The following is a 23,354-nucleotide window of genomic DNA, read 5'->3' as shown; positions in this document are numbered from 1 at the left end:
GTGTTGCCCAGGTTTTTCCACTGTAGGTTACTCTTTTCCCCTTACCTGACTGTGCTCTTTGGATATGATATACCTTCTGTTCAAGGTCTTGCCCAGCAAGTTTATCATTGCCATAAATATGCCAAATTAATAGCATGCATCAAACTCCTTGTCTATTTTGGAGAAGCACTTCCATTCCTGCCTGGGTTTCCATAAGACCCTACACTGGCCTGACCTCCTGCCCCCTCTTACTCTTGCCCATGCTGGGTTGGACATGGCTGCATCTTACAGCAGGACTGTGTGGACCCTTGGACTTCCCCAGGCCCTAACAGGAGAGCACATCCCCATGAGGGGGTAGGTCCTGCCGAGAAGCCCCTGGCACTATGTGCACATCTGCCCACCCCCCAGCTCTCTAGGAAGGAGCACTGGCATTGGGGTCTCTCTCTGACTTGCTCCTTTATTCCCCTTCTCTTAGCTTTGAAAAGTAGTGGGAAAGAAGCAGTGTGGATTCAGTGTCCCCCAGAGCCCAGCAATCCTTTGGACTCACCAGTCCTACTTTAGTAATTTCCCTGGGGAAGTAGGAGGACCTGAGTTGGAAAATGCCGTTCAAGCATGCCTACTTCCCAGCATTGTCTATAATATGTAAAATGTGGGTGCGTCTCCCTCTACTTCACACCGTCTATTCACTGAATTACTGAATCTGGGGACGGTACCCTCCCAGGGGTGTCTTCTCCCATTTTCCTTACCTAGCTCTGGCTATCTTACCACTTTCCCTTTTGTCTCTCCCTGGGTCCCTGTGGGATCCCTGCCTTCAGTTTCACCCCTTTCCACCCATGCTCCACTTGCAGGCGTGGGACCTTCCTAAGCAGCATCTAGTTACGCCTCTGCCCTGTTTCACATCAGCAAGGTTCCCATTGTCTAAACACCCAGAACCCAACCCCTGGGGCGTGACTTATGTGGCCCTTCCTGACCCAGCCACAGAGTGAGACCAGCCACAAGTCTGTTTTCCTAAATATCTCTCTTGACCAGGAGAGCCTATTGCAGGAAAGCATTAATAATGATAATGTTTCATGTTAAAGATTGATTATATGTTCTTCTGTACATTTTCTTATATATATTTCCTGTATGTTTTTCTCATTTTTTATAATGAGCTTTGTAGTAACTGCTTTTATAATAATATAAAGGAAATATTTTTTAAGAGTTATTGAGACCTATTTTGGGAGAAAATATGGCATTTTCTCCACTTAATCACATTTTAACAGAAAGAGCAAACACCTTTGCCTTTTTGTTCCATCTTAGCAGGTATTGCATTGGAGCAGGAAGTCCCAGGGGTAATTACAGAAATCACAAGGTCGCTGTTTCACAGGCAAATCATGATGCTCCAGAGAGGGTGACTCAGGTCTTAACTTCTCAGATGGAATCTGTGCTCTCCGCACCCAAAATATCTTCCTATCCGTCCATTCATTGTAGTAAAAGTGGTGTGTGTATCAACACCTTTTTCTCTCTCATGGCCCTTCTGGGTTTTATTTTGTTGTTCTGTTTCTTTTCTGCTTCCAGAGGGTTTCCAGTATGGCCAGCCCTCACCTGTGGCAGCCTTGGGCCTCATTTGCACCCTCCAGGTCATCCCTTAGATCTTTAGCTTTATCTGCTGCCCATGGAAGAGCCCTTCGTCCACCTGAAGAATGTCCCTGGATCCCATCCTCTCATTCTGACTGCCTACCTGCAACACAGGCCAGTGGTAATCCAGGGCCCCAAAGAGACCTACACAGAGGCAGATGGAAGCTACCAGTGAAAAATGTGTCTAGGTTCTGTCTGCACCCCACAGGGAATTGCCCTGTTCCATGTTCTCTACCTTTATCAGAGGGCAGAAATAGCTGGAAGAGAGATGTCAGCTGGGAAAACTTTTTAAAAAGCACAATGTAAGAACAGTGAATTTTAGTTTTATTTAGAGACCTTACTGAGAAAGGATCCTATTACAGTTTAGCAAAAAACCCGTACCCTTGTTGTCTCTTCTAAGTACTTTTCCATCCACTGACCCCTCACTCTGGTCCTTGGCTATAAATCCACAGCTGTGTTTGCTGTGTTTGGAGCTGGGCTCAGTCTTACTGAAGCCCCTCCTACAATAGCACTGAGTGAAGTCTGCCTTTGACTAGTGTCAGTGCTCTTCCTCTTCACAGCAGCCCTCTCACCCTTTCTGCCTTCAGCATCTCCTTGGGTTGGACAGAGGCAGCCTGGGGTTGGGGATGGGGTCAGGTGGCATCTCTTCTAGCCCCAGCTCCCTCCTCTGGGCAGCTGACGTTTTCTGTTCCCAAATCTTCTTCTTCCCCTTGGAGACCAAGCTCCATGTTCCAAATGCCAGCCTGGTGCCCATCCCTACCTGTGTCTATAAATCCTTAAGCAGTCCTCTGTTCTCTGCCCTTTCTGGACTATTTTATGAAACTGAAGCTCAAATTTTAAATGTTTATGGCCCCTTATTGAATAAAATTTGGTTTACCTTATTCTTAAATGGTTATTTTGTTCTTCTACTTCTCAGAGAAACAGTCTCAAATAACATTAAGTAACTCAACTTATAGTTGGTCTCCAGTTTTTTCTTTTTGTAATGTGGATCAGTAAGCCTAGATTGAAAAAAAAAAGTTGAAGTCCTAAGAAAGACATATGAAAAATAAAATTGTCATAAGCTACAAAAAGAAAGAAACTGGATTCCTGATATTTCCAAGCATACCAACTCAACCTGTCATTACATTTAAAAATAATATTCTATTTTAAAGTTATCTACAATTCTAATCCCTAAAACATTAGCATATTCATGATGGGGACAAATGTTTCCCCTTCAGAAAATATGACAGTAAACTCTATCTCACTTTAGAGGCAGGATGTCAGTGCAGGGCAGAAAACCATCAAAAAGTATTTAAAAGGTGAAAACGAGAAAAGGAGATTAAAAAACTGCACATCTTATGACTATTACCTAATTAGCTGACCAATCTCGGGATGGTACAAATCATTAGGAATAATTAACACACTCTATTACAGGTAGAAATATAAAACTTGCCATATAACAGGAAAAAGAATTAAGGAATTCAGGCATAATACAAGAAGAAGGGGGAAAGAAGAAACAAAAATAATAAAACACCAGGTCTTAATGTATTACCAGGAGTATTTCATTTTAAAGAGAAATATAAGAACTTTCAAACAGCAAATTGCTAAGTGCATATAAAGAAGGGTATTAACATATTACATTAAAACTCTACTCTGTATAATATGGAAAGTACTTATTCTTGAGAAAGAGGCAGACTAGACCATGATCATGTTAACTGATCAATTTTACTTTTATGTATGTTAAATGAGATATTAAGAGATGGTTATGCACACAGAGTTAGCAACAATGACCTATGAAATACCCACACAGAGTCTGTAAATTTATATAAAAACTTATATAATACAACAGAATAAAACAGCACTATCTACAGTTTAAGACAGTGTTGAGCTGGTGTGAAGCTTAGCTTGTAATTATGGAAAACTCACTGCTCCTTTACATGGCTGAGACTATGCCAGCCTTTCTAGATGGAGGCCATGAGCAGCTGAGATTCACCTATATAAGCATTTACTAAGCACCAGCGATAGACTAGCTTGTACAGTAGTTCCAAAGGACTTGAAAGCATAGTTTCCAGAGTTTATAATCTAACAGGTACCAGCATAGGAAGATATCAAAAGTGAAATAACCACGTGGTTTGTGTAAGGTCGTTTGGGAGTAGGATGGGTTCTGCAAGACAATTCTGCCTACAGGACAGGTCAATGGAAAAGCCTGTGGGGACTTCTGTGGGAAACGGTGCAGCATCTGGGCTGCAGGAGGGAATGGATTGTATGCAGTGCACGTGCGTGTTTGTGTGTGTGTGTACATACTATTCACCTGTCTTTATGGGGGTTGTGTTACTGGGTGGTGGCAAAGAAGTGAAGGCCCCAAAATAAGACCTGAGCTGATTCCAGATTCAGAGAGGGCAGTAGAATGAGCTAACAGTGAATTGCCTCATAAACTTTCAAAAAAGAGTCATGGGACCCCATTACTAGAAAAAGGTCAATGTGGAATATTCCATGTACCCAGGCAAGAACCAGAGAAAGGAGTTTAATTGTAAAACTGTAAAACAGAGGGAGAGGGCCAACAGCAAGAATAATCTCGAAAAGAAACCAACGATCTCCAGAGCAGCAATTCCTATTTGGACGAGAATTTGGAGGTCAAAAACAATGTGTTAGGATTGGTCTATAGGTCAGTTCAATGAAATATTTCTGAATAGAGTAAGGAAGTTGGGTAAAGCCAGGAACTGATGTCTTCCTGGAGGGGAGCAAGAGAGCCCTCAAGAGACTACAGGGAGGTTTAGTAAGTAGAAGTGCCAGGCTGCTACGATATGGACAGAGGCAAGCAGCAGAGACACATAGAAGTCCTTATGGGGCAGGAGGTGGAGTCCTGCCAGCTGAACAGAGCCATTGGCATTGGATGTTATCAAACTTGAAACCAAACACAGAGGTAGGAGCTTCTGGAGAAGCACATAGCAAACAGGAGCTGAGAGGAGATGGGGGTCATCAGAAAACGAATCCTGGAATAAGCATTTACTAAATCCAGGTAAGGAAACCAGCTATTGGTTAGAGGAGGTAGAGTAGTGTCCCAGGCCTGGAGTTGGACCCAGGCCCTGCCATTTCCAATGCTGAGCTCCTGTGAGTAACTTAACCTCTGAGCTTCCATTTACTGGGATAATAATAATTCTGCTCATAGTGTTATTGTGAAGATTAAATGCATCTCTGTTTGCACAGTCCCCTCCCGTATTCAATGCTCAATAAATTCAGCTCAGAAAGAAAATCTAGCATAGGAACAGAATTGATGGCCAGTGGGAAAGAGAATGTCCAGGGGATCCAGATAGAAGCCCAGCCCAACTGACTCACATTCACCCCCAAGGGCTGGTACTGGCTTCTGCCACAGCTAGACTATTCCTCTTCTGCAGGACTGAATGAAGAAATTGTAAAACTCAGTTCAAAATGAAAATGCCAAGCCTCTTTCACAAAATTATTAAGAATTTCAAGACAGCAGAAGACAACTCCAAAAATACAATTAAATAGAGTGAAAGTAAATGAACTAAACTCAACAGTGAAAATTAGAGATTACCAGAGATTAGAAAATTGAATTTTTAAAATCCAACTATATGGTATTTATGAGACACAACTGAAATTATAGACACAGAAAGTGTGAAAGTTAAAAGAAAAAAGGGTAAACAGGCAAATGCTATTCAAAAGAAAGCTGGGATGGAGGACCTTCAAGATGGCGGAGGAGTAAGATGTGGAGATCACCTTCCTCCCCATAAATAAATCAAAAATACATCTACATGTGGAACAACTCCTACAGAACACCTACTGAACGTTGGCAGAAGACCTCAGACTTCCCAAAAGTCAAGAAACTCCCCACGTATCTGGGTAGGGCAAAAGAAAAAAGAAAAAACAGAGACAAAAGAATAGGGATGGGACCTGCACCCATGGGAGGGAGCTGTGAAGGAGGAAAGGTTTCCACACACTAGGAAGGCCCTTCACTGGTGGAGACGGGGGGTAGCGGAGGGGGAAGCTTTGGAGCCACGGAGGAGAGCGCAGCAACAGGGGTGCAGAGGGCAAAGCGGAGAGATTCTCTCACAGAGGATCAGTGCCGACCAGCGCTCACCAGCCCGAGAGGCTTGTCTGCTCACCTGCCGGGGCGGGCGGGGCTGGGAGCTGAGGCTCGGGCTTTGGAGGTCAGATCCCAGGGAGAGGGCTGGGGTTGGCTGCGTGAACACAGCCTGAAGGGGTTAGTGCACCACGGCTAGCCGGAAGGGAGTCCGGGGAAAAGTCTGGAACTGCCTAAGAGGCAAGAGACCATTGTTTCCTGGTGTGCGAGGAGAGGCAATTCAGAGCACCTCTTAAAGGAGCTCCAGAGATGGGCGCGAGCCGCGGCTAACAGCACAGACCCCAGAGAAGGGCATGAGATGCTAAGGCTGCTGCTGCCGCCACCAAGAAGCCTGTGTGCGAGCACAGGTCACTATCCACACCTCCCCTCCTGGGAGCCTGTGCAGCCCACCACTGCCAGGGTCCCGTGATCCAGGGACAACTTCCCCAGGAGAACACACGGCACGCCTCAGGCTGTTGCAATGACACGCTGGCCTCTGCCACCGCAGGCTCCCCCTGCATTATGTACCCCATCTCTCCACTAAGTGAGCCAGAGCCCCCTAATCAGCCGCTCCTTTAACTCCCTGTGGTCTGGGCAAAGAAAAGATGCCAGAGGGCAACATACATGCCGAGGTGGGGCCAGATCCAAAGCTGAACCCCGGGAGCTGTGCAAACAAAGCAGAGAAAGGGAAATCTCTCCCTGCAGCCTCAGGAGCAGTGGATTAAATCTCCACAATCAACTTGATGTACCCTGCATCTGTGGAATACCTGAATAGACAATGAATCATCCCAAAATTGAGGCAGTGGATTTTGGGGACGACTGTAGACTTGGGGTTTGCTGTCTCCAACTGACTAGCTTCTGATTTATAAGTTTATCTTAGTTTAGTTTTTAGCACTTGTTATCATTGGTATATTTGTTTACTGGTTTAGTTGCTCTCCTCTTTTTTTTTTAACTTTTAATCATAATTTTTTTTTAACTTTTAATATCTTTATTTATTTTTTCTTTCTTTCTTGTTTTTCTTCCTTTTCTTCTGACCCATGTGGCTGACAGGGTCTTGGTGCTCTGGCCAGGGGTCAGGCATGAGCCTCTGAGGTGGGAGAGCTGAGTTCAGGACATTGGACAATCAGACACCTCCCAGCTCCATATAACATTATTGTGGAGAGCTCTCCCAGAGATCTCCATATCAACATTAAGACCCAGATCCGCACAATGACCAGCAAGCTCCAGTGCTGGACATCCTATGCCAAACAACTAGCAAGACAAGAACACAAACCCACCCATTAACAGAGAGGCTGCCTGAAATCATAATAAGTTCACAGACACCCCAAAACACACCACTGGAAGTGGTCCTGCCCACCAGAAAGACAATATCCAGCCTCATCCACCACAACACAGGCACCAGTCCACTCCACCAGGAAGCCTACATAACCCACTGAACAAACCTTACCCACAGGGGGCAGACACCAAAAACAACGGGAACTGCAAACTGGCAGCCTGTGAAAAGGAGACCCCCTCATTAAGCAAAATGAGAAGACAGAAAAATGTGTAGCAGATGAATAAGCAAGGTAAAAACCCACCAGACCAAACAAATGAAGAGGAAATAAGAAGTTTACCTGAAAAAGAATTCAGAGTAATGATAGTAAAGATGATCCAAAATCTTGGAACCAGAATGGAGATAATATAAGAAATGTTTAACAAGGACCTAGAAGAACTAAAGGGCAAACAAACAATGATGAATGACACAGTAAATGAAATTAAAAATTCTCTAGAAGGAATCAATAGCAGAATAACTGAGGCAGAAGAACGGATAAGTGACCTGGAAGATAAAATAGTGGAAATAACTACCGCAGAGCTGAAAAAAGAATGAAAAGAATTGAGGACAGTCTCAGAGACCTCTGGGACAACATTAAACACACCAACATTTGAATTACTGGGGTCCCAGAAGAAGAAAAGGAAAAGAAAGGGACTGAGAAAATATTTGAAGAGATTATAGTTGAAAACTTCCACAATATGGGAAAGGAAATAATCAAGTCCAGGAAGTGCAGAGAGTCCAATGCAAGATAAATCCAAGGAGAAACATGCCAAGACACATATTAATCAAACTATCAAAAATTAAATGCAAAGAAACAGTATTAAAAGCAGCAAAGGAAAAGCAACAAATAACATACAAGGGAATCCCCATAAGGTTAACAGCTGATCTTTCAGCAGAAACTCTGCAAGCCAGAAGGGAGTGGCAGGACTTATTTAAAGTGATGAAAGGGAAAAACCTACAATCAAGATTACTCTACCCAGCAAGGATCTCATTCAGATTCGACGGAGAAATTAAAACTTTTACAGACAAGCAAAAGCTTAGAGAATTCAGCACCACAAAACCATCTTTAAAACAAATGCTAAAGGAACTTCTCTAGGCAGGACACACAAGAGAAGAAAGAGACCTACAATAACAAACCCAAAACAATTAAGAAAATGGTAATAGAAGCACACATATCCATAACTACCTTAAATGTAAATGGATTAAATGCTGCCACCAAAAGACACAGACTGGCTGAATGGATACAAAAACACGACCTGTATATATGCTGTCTACAAGAGACACACTTCAGGCCTAGGGACACATACAGACTGAAAATGAGGGGATGGAAAAAGATATTCCATGCAAATGCAAATGAAAAGAAAGCTGGAGTAGCAATCCTCATATCAGACAAAATAGACTTTAAAATAAAAACTATTACAAGAGACAAAGAAGAACACTACATAATGATCAAGGGATCAATCCAAGAAGATATGACAATTGTAAATATTTATGCCTCCAGCAGAGGAGCACCTCAATATAAAAGGCAAATGTTAACAGCCATGAAAGGGGAAATCGACAATAGCACAGTCATAGTAGGGGACTTTAACACCACACTTTCACCAATGGACAGATCAACAAAAATGAAAATAAATAAGGAAACACAAGATTTAAATGACACATTAAACAACATAGACTTAATGATATTTATAGGACATTCCATCCCAAAATACACTTTCTTCTCAAGGGCTCATGGAACATTCTCCAGGACAGATCATATCTTGGGTCACAAATCAATTGGTTAATATAAGAAAATTGAAATCATATCAGGTATCTTTTCTGACAGCAATGCTATGAGACTAGATATCAATTACTGGAAAATAAAACTGTACAAAATACAAACACATGGAGGCTAGACGATATGCTACTAAATAACCAATAGACCACTGAAGTAATCAAAGAGGAAATCAAAAAATACCTAGAAACAAATGACAATGAAAACACAACAGCCCAAAACCTATGGGATTCAGCAAAAGCAGTTCTAAGAGGGAAGTTTAGAGTAATATCATCCTATCTCAAGAAACAAGAAAAATCTCAAATAAACACCTTACACATAAAGCAATTAGAAAAAGAAGGACAAAAGTACCCCACAGTTAGCAGAAGGAAAGAAATCATAAAGATCAGGTCAGAAATAAATTAAAAAGAAATGAAGGAAATGATAACAAAGATCAGTAAAACTTAAAGCTGGTTCTTTGAGAAGATAAGCAAAATTGATAAAACATTAGCCAGACTCATTAAGGAAAAAAGGGAGAAGACGCAAATCAACAGAATTAGAAATGAAAAAGGAGAAATAACAACTGACACTGCAGAAATAGAAAGGATCATGAGAGATTACTACAAGCAACTCTATGCCAAAAAACGGACAACGTGGAAGAAATGGACAAATTCTTAGAAAAGCACAACCTTCCGAGTCTGAACCAGGAAGAAATAGAAAATATAAACAGACCTATCACAAGCACTGAAATTGAAACTGTGATTTAAAATGTTCCAACAAACAAAAGCCCAGGACCAGATGGCTTCACAGGCAAATTCTATCAAACATTTAGAGAATGTTTGATATCCTATCCTTCTCAAACGTTTCCAAAATATAGCAGAGGGAGGAACACTCCCAAACTCATTCTATGAGGCCACTGTCACCCTGATACCAAAACCAAGCAAAGATGTCACAAATAAAGAAAACTACAGGCCAATATCACTGATGACCATAGATGCAAAAATCCTTAATAAAATACTAGCAAACAGAATCCATCAGCATATTAAAAGGGTCATGCACCATGATCAAGTGGGATTTATCCCAGGAAGTCAAGGATTCTTCAATATAAGAAAATCAATCAATGTGATACAACATATTAACAAATTGAAGGATAAAAACCATCGGATAATCTCAATAGATGAAGAAAAAAGCTTTTGACAGAATTTAACACCCATTTATGATAAAAACTCTCCAGAAAGTGGGCATAGAGGGAACTTAACTCAACATAATAAAGGCCATATATGAGAAACCCACAGCCAACATCATTCTCAATGGTAAAAAAATGAAACCATTTCCACTAAGATCAAAACAAGGTTGCCCACTCTCACTATTATTATTTAACAAACTTTTGGATGTTTCAGCCACAACAATCAGAGGTAAAAAAGAAATAAAAGTAATCCAAGTCTGAAAAGAAGAAATAAAACTGACACTCTGCAGATGACATGATACTATACACAGAGAATCCTAAAGATGCCCAAGAAAACTACTAGAGCTAATCAATGAATTTGGTAAAGTAGCAGGATACAAAGTTAATGCACAGAAATCTCTTGCATTCCTATACACTAATGATGAAAAATTTGAAAGAGACTTTAAAGAAACACTCCCATTTACCAATGCAACAAAAAGAATAAAATACCTAAGAATAAACCTACCTAAGGAGACAAAAGACCTGTATGCAGAAAACTATAAGACACTGATGAAAGAAATTAAAGATGATACAAACAGATGGAGAGATATACCATGTTCTTGGATTGGAAGAATCAACATTGTGAAAATGACTATACTACCCAAAGCAATCTACAGATTCAATACAATCCCTATCAAACTACCAATGGCATTTTTCACAGAGCTAGAAAAAAAAAATCACAATTTGTATGGAAACACAAAAGACCATAAATAGCCAAAGCAATCTGGAGAAAGAAAAACAGAGCTGGAGGAATCAGATTCCCTGACTTCAGACTCCACTACAAAGCTACAGTAATCAAGACAATGTGGTACTGGCACAAACACAGAAATATAGATCAGTGGAACAGGATAGAAATCCCAGAGATAAACCCACTCACATATGGTCACCTTATCTTTGATAAAGGACACAAGAATATACAATGGAGAAAACACAGCCTCTTCAATAAGTGGCCCTGGGAAAACTGGACAGCTACATGTAAAAGATGAAATTAGAACACTCCTTAACACCATACACAAGAATAAACTCCAAACGCATTAAAGACCTAAATGTAAGGCCAGACACTATAAACCTCTTAGAGGAAAACATTGGCAGAACACTCTATGACATAAATCATAGCAAGATCCTTTTTGACCCACGTCTTAGAGAAATGGAAATAAAAATAAAAATATACAAATGGGACCTAATGAAACTTAAAAGCTTTGGCACAGCAAAGGAAACCATAAACAAGACTAAAAGACAACCCTCCGAATAGGAGAAAATATTTGCAAACCAAGCAACTGACAAAGGATTAATCTCCAAAATATACAAGCAGATTATGCAGCTCAATATAAACAAACAAACAAACAACCCAATCCAAAAATGGGCACCTAAATAGACATTTCTCCAAAGAGGATATACAGATTGCCAACAAACACATGAAAGATGCTCAACATCACTAATCATTAGAGAAATGCAAATCAAAACTACAATGAGGAGGAAGGCGCTTCGGCTAGCCCGATGGTCGAGTCGTGGAATTGCTTGGGCCGGCTTCTCCGTGCAGCCAGCCTTTATGTCCTCTCCATGACCTCCTCCAGCTGCATTTTAGCATATATGCCAAACAACTAGCAAGACAGGAACACAACCCCACCCATTAGCAGAGAGGCTGCCCAAAATCATAATAAGTCTACAGACACCCCAAAACACACCACCAGACGTGGACCTGCCCACCAGAAAGACAAGATCCAGCCTCATACACCAGAACACAGGCACTAGTACCCTCCACCAGGAAGCCTACACAACCCACTGAACCAACCTTAGCCACTGGGGACAGACTCAAAAAACAACAGGAACTACGAACCTTCAGCCTGCAAAAAAAAAAAAAAAAGGAGACCCCAAACACAGTAAGATAAGCAAAATGAGAAGACAGAAAAACACACAGCAGATGAAGGAGCAAGATAAAAACCCACCAGACCTAACAAATGAAGAGGAAATAGGCAGTCTACCTGAAAAAGAATTCAGAATAATGATAGTAAGGTTGATCCGAAATCTTGGAGATAGAATGGACAATAGAATGGACAAATTGCAAGAATCAGTTAACAAGGACCTAGAAGAACTAAAGATGAAACAAGCAACGATGAACAACACAATAAATGAAATTAAAAGTACTCTAGATGGGATCAATAGCAGAATAACTGAGGCAGAAGAACGGATAAGTGACCTGGAAGATAAAATAGTGGAAATAACTACTGCAGAGCAGAATAAAGAAAAAAGAATGAAAAGAACTGAGGACAGTCTCAGAGACCTCTGGGACAACATTAAACGCACCAACATTCGAATTATAGGGGTTCCAGAAGAAGAAGAGAAAAAGAAAGGGACTGAGAAAATATTTGAAGAGATTATAGTTGAAAACTTCCCTAATATGGGAAAGGAAATAGTTAATCAAGTCCAGGAAGCACAGAGAGTCCCATACAGGATAAATCCAAGGAGAAATACGCCAAGACACATATTAATCAAACTGTCAAAAATTAAATACAAAGAAAACATATTAAAAGCAGCAAGGGAAAAACAACAAATAACACACAAGGGAATCCCCATAAGGTTAACAGCTGATCTTTCAGCAGAAACTCTGCAAGCCAGAAGGGAGTGGCAGGACATATTGAAAGTGTTGAAGGAGAAAAACCTGCAACCAAGATTACTCTACCCAGCAAGGATCTCATTCAGATTTGATGGAGAAATTAAAACCTTTACAGACAAGCAAAAGCTGAGAGAGTTCAGCACCACCAAACCAGCTCTACAACAACTGCTAAAGGAACTTCTCTAGGCAAGAAACACAAAAGAAGGAAAGGACCTACAATAACAAACCCAAAACAATGAAGAAAATGGGAATAGGAACACACATATCGATAATTACCTTAAATGTAAATGGACTAAATGCTCCCACCAAAAGACACAGATTGGCTGAATGGATACAAAAACAAGACCCATATATTTGCTGTCTACAAGAGACCCACTTCAGACCTAGAGACACATACAGACTGAAAGTAAGGGGATGGAAAAAGGTATTTCATGCAAGTGGAAACCAAAAGAAAGCTGGAGTAGCAATTCTCATATCAGACAAAATAGACTTTAAAACAAAGACTATTAGAAGAGACAAAGAAGGACACTACATAATGATCAAGGGATCAATCCAAGAGGAAGATATAACAATTGTAAATATTTATGCACCCAACATAGGTGCACCTCAATACATAAGGCAAATACTGACAACCATAAAAGGGGAAATCGACAGTAACACATTCATAGTAGGGGACTTTAACACCCCACTTTCACCAATGGACAGATCATCCAAAATGAAAATAAATAAGGAAACACAAGCTTTAAATGATACATTAAACGAGATGGAGTTAATTGATATTTATAGGACATTCCATCCAAAAACAACAGAATACACATTTTTCTCAAGTGCTCATGGAACATTCTCCAGGATAGATCATATCTTGGGTCACAAATCAAGCCTTGGTAAATTTAAGAAAATTGAAATTGTATCAAGTATCTTTTCTGACCACAACGCCATGAGACTAGATATCAATTACAGGAAAAGATCTGTAAAAAATACAAACACATGGAGGCTAAACAATACACTACTTAATAATGAAGATATCACTGAAGAAATCAAAGAGGAAATCAAAAAATACCTAGAAACAAATGACAATGGAGAAACAACGACCCAAAACCTGTGGGATGCAGCAAAAGCAGTTCTAAGGGGGAAGTTTATAGCAATACAAGCCCACCTTAAGAAGCAGGAAGCATCTCGAATAAACAACCTAACCTTGCACCTCAAGCAATTAGAGAAAGAAGAACAAAAAAACCCCAAAGCTAGCAGAAGGAAAGAAATCATAAAAATCAGATCAGAAATAAATGAAAAAGAAATGAAGGAAACAATAGCAAAGATCAATAAAACTAAAAGCTGGTTCTTTGAGAAGATAAACAAAATAGATAAACCACTAGCCAGACTCATCAAGAAAAAAAGGGAGAAGACCCAAATCAATAGAATTAGAAATGAAAAAGGAGAGGTAACAACTGACACTGCAGAAATAAAAGAGATCATGAGAGATTACTACAAGCAACTCTATGCCAATAAAATGGACAATCTGGAAGAAATGGACAAATTCTTAGAGAGGCACAACCTGCCAAGACTGAATCAGGAAGAAATAGAAAATATGAACAGACCAATCACAAGCACTGAAATTGAAACTGTGATTAAAAATCTTCCAACAAAGAAAAGCCCAGGACCAGATGGCTTCACAGGCGAATTCTATCAAACATTTAGAGAAGAGCTAACACCTATCCTTCTCAAACTCTTCCAAAATATAGCAGAGGGAGGAACACTCCCAAACTCCTTCTACGAGGCCACCATCACCTTGATACCAAAACCAGACAAGGATGTCACAAAGAAAGAAAACTACAGGCCAATATCACTGATGAACATAGATGCAAAAATCCTCAACAAAATACTAGCAAACAGAATCCAACAGCACATTAAAAAGATCATACACCATGATCAAGTGGGGTTTATTCCAGGAATGCAAGGATTCTTCAATATACGCAAATCTATCAATGTGATAAACCATATTAACAAACTGAAGGAGAAAAACCATATGATCATCTCAATAGATGCAGAGAAAGCTTTTGACAAAATTCAACACCCATTTATGATAAAAACCCTGCAGAAAGTAGGCATAGAGGGAACTTTCCTCAACATAATAAAGGCCATATATGACAAGCCCACAGCAAACATCATCCTCAATGGTGAAAAACTGAAAGCATTTCCACTAAGATCAGGAACAAGACAAGGTTGCCCACTCTCACCACTCTTATTCAACATAGTTTTGGAAGTTTTAGCCACAGCAATCAGAGAAGAAAAGGAAATAAAAGGAATCCAAATCGGAAAAGAAGAAGTAAAGCTGTCACTGTTTGCAGATGACATGATCCTATACATAGAGAACCCTAAAGACGCTACCAGAAAACTACTAGAGCTAATCAATGAATTTGGTAAAGTGGCAGGATACAAAATTAATGCACAGAAATCTCTGGCATTCCTATATACTAATGATGAAAAATCTGAAAGTGAAATCAAGAAAACACTCCCATTTACCATTGCAACAAAAAGAATAAAATATCTAGGAATAAACCTACCTAAGGAGACAAAAGATCTGTATGCAGAAAATTATAAGACACTGATGAAAGAAATTAAAGATGATACAAATAGATGGAGAGATATACCATGTTCTTGGATTGGAAGAATCAACATTGTGAAAATGACTCTACTACCGAAAGCAATCTATAGATTCAATGCAATCCCTATCAAACTACCACTGGCATTTTTCACAGAACTAGAACAAAAAATTTTGCAATTTGTATGGAAACACAAAAGACCCCGAATAGCCAAAGCAATCTTGAGAACGAAAGAAGGAACTGGAGGAATCAGGCTCCCAGACTTCAGACTATACTACAAAGCTACAGTTATCAAGACGGTATGGTACTGGCACAAAAACAGAAAGATAGATCAATGGAACAGGATAGAAAGCCCAGAGATAAACCCACGCACATATGGTCACCTTATCTTTGACAAAGGAGGCAGAAATGTACAGTGGAGAAAGGACAGCCTATTCAATAAGTGGTGCTGGGAAAACTGGACAGCTACATGTAAAAGTATGAAATTAGATCACTCCCTAACACCGTACACAAAAATAAGCTCAAAATGGATTAAAGACCTAAATGTAAGGCCAGAAACTATCAAACTCTTAGAGGAAAACATAGGCAGAACACTCTATGACATAAATCACAGCAAGGTCCTTTTTGACCCACCTCCTAGAGAAATGGAAATAAAAAGAAGAGTAAACAAATGGGACCTAATGAAACTTAAAAGCTTTTGCGCAGCAAAGGAAACCATAAAGAAGACCAAAAGACAACCCTCAGAATGGGAGAAAATATTTGCAAATGAAGCAACTGACAAAGGATTGATCTCCAAAATTTATAAGCAGCTCATGCAGCTTAATAACAAAAAAACAAACAACCCAATCCAAAAATGGGCAGAAGACCTAAATAGACATTTCTCCAAAGAAGATATACAGAGTGCCAACAAACACATGAAAGAATGCTCAACATCACTAATCATGAGAGAAATGCAAATCAAAACTACAATGAGATATCATCTCACACCAGTCAGAATGGCCATCATCAAAAAATCTAGAAACAATAAATGCTGGAGAGGGTGTGGAGAAAAGGGAACCCTCTTACACTGTTGGTGGGAATGTAAATTGATACAGCCACTGTGGAGAACAGTATGGAGGTTCCTTAAAAAGCTACAAATAGAACTACCATATGACCCAGCAATCCCACTACTGGGCATATACCCTGAGAAAACCATAATTCAAAAAGAGTCATGTACCAAAATGTTCATTGCAGCTCTATTTACAATAGCCCAGAGATGGAAACAACCTAAGTGTCCATCATCGGATGAATGGATAAAGAAGATGTGGCACATATATACAATGGAATATTACTCAGCCATAAAAAGAGACGAAATTGAGCTATTTGTAATGAGGTGGATAGACCTAGAGTCTGTCATACAGAGTGAAGTAAGTCAGAAAGAGAGAGACAAATACCGTATGCTAACACATATATATGGAATTTAAAAAAAAAAAATGTCATGAAAAACCTAGGGGTGAAACAGGAATAAAGACACAGACTTACTAGAGAATGGACTTGAGGCTATGGGGAGGGGGAAGGGTAAACGGTGACAAAGCGATAAAGAGGCATGGACATATATACACTACCAAACGTAAGGTAGATAGCTAGTGGGAAGCAGCCGCATAGCACAGGGAGATCAGCTCGGTGCTTTGTGACCGCCTGGAGGGGTGGGATAGGGAGGGTGGGAGGGAGGGAGACGCAAGCGGGAAGAGATATGGGAATATATGTATATATGTAACTGATTCATTTTGTTGTGAAGCTGAAACTAACATACCATTGTAAAGCAATTATACTCCAATAAAGATGTTAAAAAAAAAAAAATAAAAAAAAAAAAACTACAATGAGGTATCACCTCACACCAATCAGAAAGGCCATCATGAAAAAATCTACAAACAATGAATGCTGGAGAGGTATGGAGAAAAGCGAACCCTCTTGCACTCTTTGGTGGGAATGTGAATTGATACAGCCACAGTGGAGAACAGTATGGAGATTCCTTTAAAAACTACAAATAGAACTACCATATGACCCAGCAATCCCACTACTGGGCATATACCCTGAGAAAACCGTAATTCAAAAAGAGTCATGTACCCCAATGTTCATTGCAGCACTATTTACAATAGCCAGGTCATAGAAGCACCCTAAGTGTCCATCGACAGATGAATGGATAAAGAATGGCACATATATACAATGGAATATTACTCAGCCATAAAAGAAGTGAAATTGATTTATTTGTAGTGAGGTGGATGGACATAGAGTCTGTCATAGAGAATGAAGTAAGTCAGAAAGAGAAAAACAAATACCATATGCTAACACATATATATGGAATCTAAAAAAAATTGGTACTGTTGAACGTAGGGGCAGGGCAGGAATAAAGACGCAAACATAGAGAATGGACTTGAGGACATGGGGAGGGGCAAGGCTAAGCTGAGATGAAGTGAGAGAGTGGCATTGACATATATACACTATCAAATGTAAAATAGATAGCTAGTGAGAAGCAGCTGCATAACACAGGGAGATCAGCTCTGTGCTTTGTGACCACCTAGAGGGGTGGGATAGGGAGGGTGGGAGAGAGAAGCAAGAGGGAGGGGATATGGGGATATATGTGTACATATAGCTGATTCACTTTGTTGTATGGAAGAAACTAACACAATATTGTAACGCAATTATACTACAATAAAGATGTTAAAAGCAAAAACAATATAAGTGCATGATCTTACAGGTCTGGTGGTCAGAGGTCTCACTGGGATAAAACAAAGATATTGGCAGGGCTGCCTTCCTTCTGGAGCCTAGGGGAGAATCTGTATATTTGCCTATTCCTGTTTCTAGAAGCCACCTGCATTCCTTGGTCCATGGCCTTCCACCTGTAAAGCCAGCTTCATCGTCTTTAAATCTCTTTGTAACTCTGATTTCTCTTCTGTCTCCTTTTTCTACATATAAGGACCCTGTTGATTATATTGGGTCCACTAGAAAATTCAAGTTACTCTTCCAGTTTCAAGATCAACTGATTAACAGCCTTAATTCCATCTTTACCATAATTTTCCTTTGCCATATAATCTGATATGTTCATAGGTTTTGGAGATTAGGATGTGGACCCTTTGGGGGGAGCATTATTCTGACTACTACAACATTTAAGGATTCTTCTTCTCTTTAAATGTTCCAGCATCCCAAATGCACATCTGGTTTAAAAACCTGTATATTTTCTGCTTCTCTTGATGCTGTAGTATCTTCTTTGGGTTAAGCTGCTACTGAAAGCAATCAGAAAATCTTGAGAACAAACACTCAGATTTGCTTAAGTGCAGCAGAGAACTACTTAGGCAGCCAGAAATGACCATACATTGTCCTAGAGGAACTCATTGAGATGAGTCCAGCATCCTGTGATACTTTACTGTTTAAGGAATTTGTTAATTCATAAGTATTGCAAGCCCCAGAAATTTAAGATCTGAGCAAAGAACAGCAAACAAGTCTGGACACCTAAACTAAGGTCTGCTGCTGATACAAAACTTGGAGTTTGGGGTTACCAAGGCATCCAAGCCTTGAGGTGCTAAAGTCATGGAGAAAAGTGAAATGCATTAAGGTGAGCATTCTTTTCTGTTCCCTTCAGACACTTGCCGATCTTTAAGCAGCTTTTGGCAGAGAGACAAAGGAAGGAGGTCAACACTTGGCCTTCAAAAGAGAAGGTGGCCTTATAAACCCTCCAGATTCTTAAGAAGGACCCAGGACCGGAAAATGAAAGCTCAGTGTCGACCAGCTTAATTCAAGTCTGGATTGAAGTGATCCACTCATCGTCCAAATGCCTTCTAAATAAAGAAATGCACATCTTTATTAGAGGAAAATAACCACAGCACGAGACTCACATATTTCTACATCTTTTCCATACTCAGTGTCTAGCATTGTGCAAATAGTTACCAGGCCTACCATGAGGCAGAAATAAGTGACTAGAAACCAGGAGACAAAAAAGAAAGTGAAAATAGATCCAGGGAAATCCTCGCTTTCTTGGATGACTCCCTCTGGGGAAAGCTAGTGATGGGCTACTCAGCCTCAGGGACAGGTCCAGGGAACTGAGTCCCCAGGTTGATAGGCAACAGCTCCTCAGCCCCGTGCCAGCCGTGACTTCTGGTGTCTTCAGGCCCAGCTGGCAGCTGACAGCAACCACAGGAGAGACCATGAGCAAAAACTGCCCAGTGGAGCCCCTCCAAAACTCTCATCCATCGAAACCACGGAGACAACAAAGGATTACTGTTCAGCACGCTGAGCTCTGAGGAGATTTGTCATGTAGCATTAGGTAAGTAATACAACACCCAACAATATGTCCACATATGTCCACCCAAAGACCTGCATGGAATGTTCATAGTAACATTATTGGTAATAGCCCCAAACTGCAGGAAAACTCAAATGACCATCAACAGTGGAATGGGTAAGAAAATTGTGCTACGTTTATACCAAGGAATACTACAAAGCAATGAAAATCAATAAACTACTGCCACATGCAACAATATGGATAAATTTCACAAATACAATATTAAGCAAATACTACATACTAAATTATTCCATTGATATAAACTTCAAAACACGCAAAACTAATTGATGGTGATGGAAGTCAGGATAGTGGTAACCTTTTAGGAGGAAGTACGTGGCCATTGAGAAGGGTATCAGGAGTATTTCCAGGAGATTTTAAGATTCTACTTCTTTATCAGATAGTGGTTGAAAGGAATTGCTTACTTTTTGACAATTTATCAAGCTCTTTAATTTCTTTTTAGAAACATCTTATAATATCCCTATACATTTATGACAATGCTATTGAAAATACACATAAGCAAAGAAATCTCAGAATATTTTGAATAAGTAATAACTCTTCTAGAAATGTCTCCGTTTAAAAATAGAGTATCTTGCCCTGAAGATATAGACCTGTATTTGATCAGAGAGCCTGGGTCATGAAACAAAACGAGTTTTCATTTATTTAGCAGACTCCTCACACCTGCAGCCTTCCCTAAGCAGGAAGCAGACAGCAGATGGTGATGAGGGAGCACCTCCATCAGGCTCTGTGTGATGCACTGTAGACCTGACAACACCCCTGGCTACTCAAATCTGCAAACTAAACATCAGCGATGCCCCAAGGCAGTAAATCTCTTCCAAGCCCCAGAATTGCTGATAAGTGCTCAGAGCAGCTGATTCCTGTCACCCTGAGGAGGAGACCTGGTAGCTGCCTGGCAAGCAGAGCCTCGTGGCACAAGGACCTGAGGACCGTGGGGCCTTTTGTGCTGAAGAATCTTCTCATGATTTATGTGAAGGTCATGGAGGTAAATGGGTGTTTCTGAAAATTTGTCACGAAAAAATGTTTTCAGTCTGGCAACTGAGAGATAACCAGCCAGCTTTCGGCAAATTCAGCTCTGCCTTGGATCAGAACCAGGGTTTGGCCTGGTTTCTGGGCATCTGAAAAGCAAAATCAAATAGCACAGCTTTCACATAGAAAATCATAAAACAACAACTCCAGCACTTGGCTGATTATGAAAACACCGACCTTGAACTTACTTTATCTGCTTTAGGGACAAATTAGTTTGTTTGAGCCCCATTATGTTCCGTTTCCCCAAATTAAATTGCTCTCGGAGTCTCTTTTGCTCTTAAAAGTTATGCAAAAACAGTTCTTTGTCCTGGACGAGGTTCATGTGATTTTATCAGTCAAGAGGGAGATGTTTGAAGCTACTCCTGTTGAAACTATGGAGCCTCTGCAAACGGCACCATGAACAGTGCAGTCCATTAGCTAACAGCCATTTGTTCCCACAAAAAAATAAAAAAATACAGTAAAAAATGCTAGGGGAAGTTGATTTTATCAACTCTAAAAAATAGTGTTTCTTTTCAGTGCAGCTATGTGAAAACATCAAGAACCAGCAATTAGAACTATGCTTTTTTTTTCTGCTGTTGTGGCCAGCATCCATCATTTTTAGAGATCAGGGGAAACTTCTGTTTTGATTTCTTAATTTTCTCTTCTCCTGTGAGAAAAGGGCAATAGAAATATAATGTGTACCTAACTGATTTGTAGTTCACATCTAAATGCAGTGACTCTTTCTTTAGGAAGTGCTTATTCTTAAACTCGGAACTGCAGTGAAGAGAGACAGCCTTCTACTACTCATATAACGTAAAAGAGGAAATATTTAAAAGGTTGAATGCCTATTTTTTTCTCTCCATTTCTAACTTTAGTTCACTGCGAAAGAGAATTTTAAAAATAGGGCTTCACAGCCGAACTCAAAAAAAAAAAATCATCACAATAAAGTTTCTGTTCATTTCACCACATTTTGAATGATTGATATGGGCCAGAAAATGCACTGATCCTGGCAATATAAACACGGATGGAACTGCCTAGTTCTTAGGGCAAGCTCTTCAAACACAACTGGACGTTGTATTTTCTTGTATTATTGAAAAGTAGATAATTTGATCCAAAATGTAGACATTCTATAAGAATTGGGAAGCTTTATTTGATTGAGGGTCTTACACACACACACACACACACACACACACACAAACTACTTTCTTCATCATGTAAATAAAATGGTAATTTAGTTCTGTTTGTTGTTTAAGAGAGAAATAAAATAATCCTTCTTACCTGGTTTTCAAATTAGAAATGGGAAATAGTAATTTCCAGTTCAATGAATATAATATTTTAATATTTAGTTCAGTTGCATAGAATATAAGACAGAGAAGAAGAATCCAGGAAGAAGGAATGTGTTGATGAGGAAAAAACACATGGACTAGGCAGATAGAGGGTAAGGCTGCAAACGTAGCACAGGTGACAGTCCCACTGTCTGCTCATGCTCTGAGGCTTAGTTGATGCAGTGCGTGTGGTCCCCCAGACGTTGGTCGACATGAGGGTACAGTGAAGGAACAGCACACTCTCTTGGGGCATTTTAGAATTAAAGGTACACACTCTTACCATTATGGTATCTACCTATCCATAAAGTCAACCTTACACACACAGCCTCTTAAATTAGTTTAGAAACAAATAACATCATAAATGAAACACACCCACATCAAATCTGAGTTTGTGAATCCTTGTTTAATGTAATATCATATATTCACACACCAACACCCAGCAACCGGAAAGCTGAGATTTGATGGAATCGGGACCAGTCCCAGAAACCCATAGGAGTGGATCCAGTGAAATAACCCTTCCCACACCCTGTGTGCCCGGTTTCAGTTCCCAACAGGCCTCTGAGTAAGAGCCAGGGTCTCAGACCACAAGGACGAGCCAGACAAGCCTCCACAGCACCAGCCTGATCGTGTTGGCAAACCACTTGAGGGCCCTGAGTGTTCCCTTTCAAAAATTGTCCTTGCTTCCTGAAGAGCAAATAGCAGTCTTCTGTTATGGCTTCCAAAGTGAGGCTAGATCTCTGCTAAATGGACTTTCTAGAGCACCTCCCCCCACACACATGTGAATACACACAGGCAGGCACACACACATGTGAATATACACAGGCACACACACACATGTGCACATACACAGGCAGGCACGCACAGATGTGTATATACACAGGAACACACACATGTGCACATACACAGGTGCACACACACACAGGCACACACAGTTTTACCTCAATTCTAAAAATCAGAGCATATCCAGGTAACTGATGACAGGAAGGTAACTTGTTTGTATAACATATGATCCACACAGCTTTCCCTTCTGTGCCCTTGTATAGCACTTTCAGAGCAGTGGCATTGAATGGGAAAGATTTACTTATCAAAACAAGGTTGGTATGTTCTTCCCTATGCTAATATGTGCATATGAATGTACCAAAGCTCTGTCTTTGTCTGTAGTTCTAAAATGCCATGTGCTCTACATGGTCCTATAAGCATCACTCACTCTAAATGTCCTAGAAAAATAGAGTAGAAACTTTATTCTATTCCTCCTCGAGGACACTGATCTCCATCTGGGAGAGGAGCAACCAGCATCCCTGATGCCACATCAAAGCCGGTCCTGGTTTCTCTAAGAAGTCTCTGTAGTTTGGAGCTGGGCAGTTGCATCAGAAATGTGCTACCCTGACATCCAATGCAAAAGGATGTGAAAGGAAGCCTACATCTTTGTTCCTTTATGAGCATTTTCCTTCCTACTGTTTTATTAAATTCTGTTCAAGGAGGCTGAGGTCAGGTATTTAATAAGATGAGAGCATCAAGGATCAATTTCTTT

Source organism: Leucopleurus acutus, assembly GCF_964270905.1.
Source record: "Leucopleurus acutus genome assembly, chromosome: 3".
Classification (NCBI taxonomy): domain Eukaryota; kingdom Metazoa; phylum Chordata; class Mammalia; order Artiodactyla; family Delphinidae; genus Leucopleurus; species Leucopleurus acutus.
The sequence above is the reverse complement of the archived record's forward strand: the minus strand, read 5'-3'. Positions refer to the sequence as shown.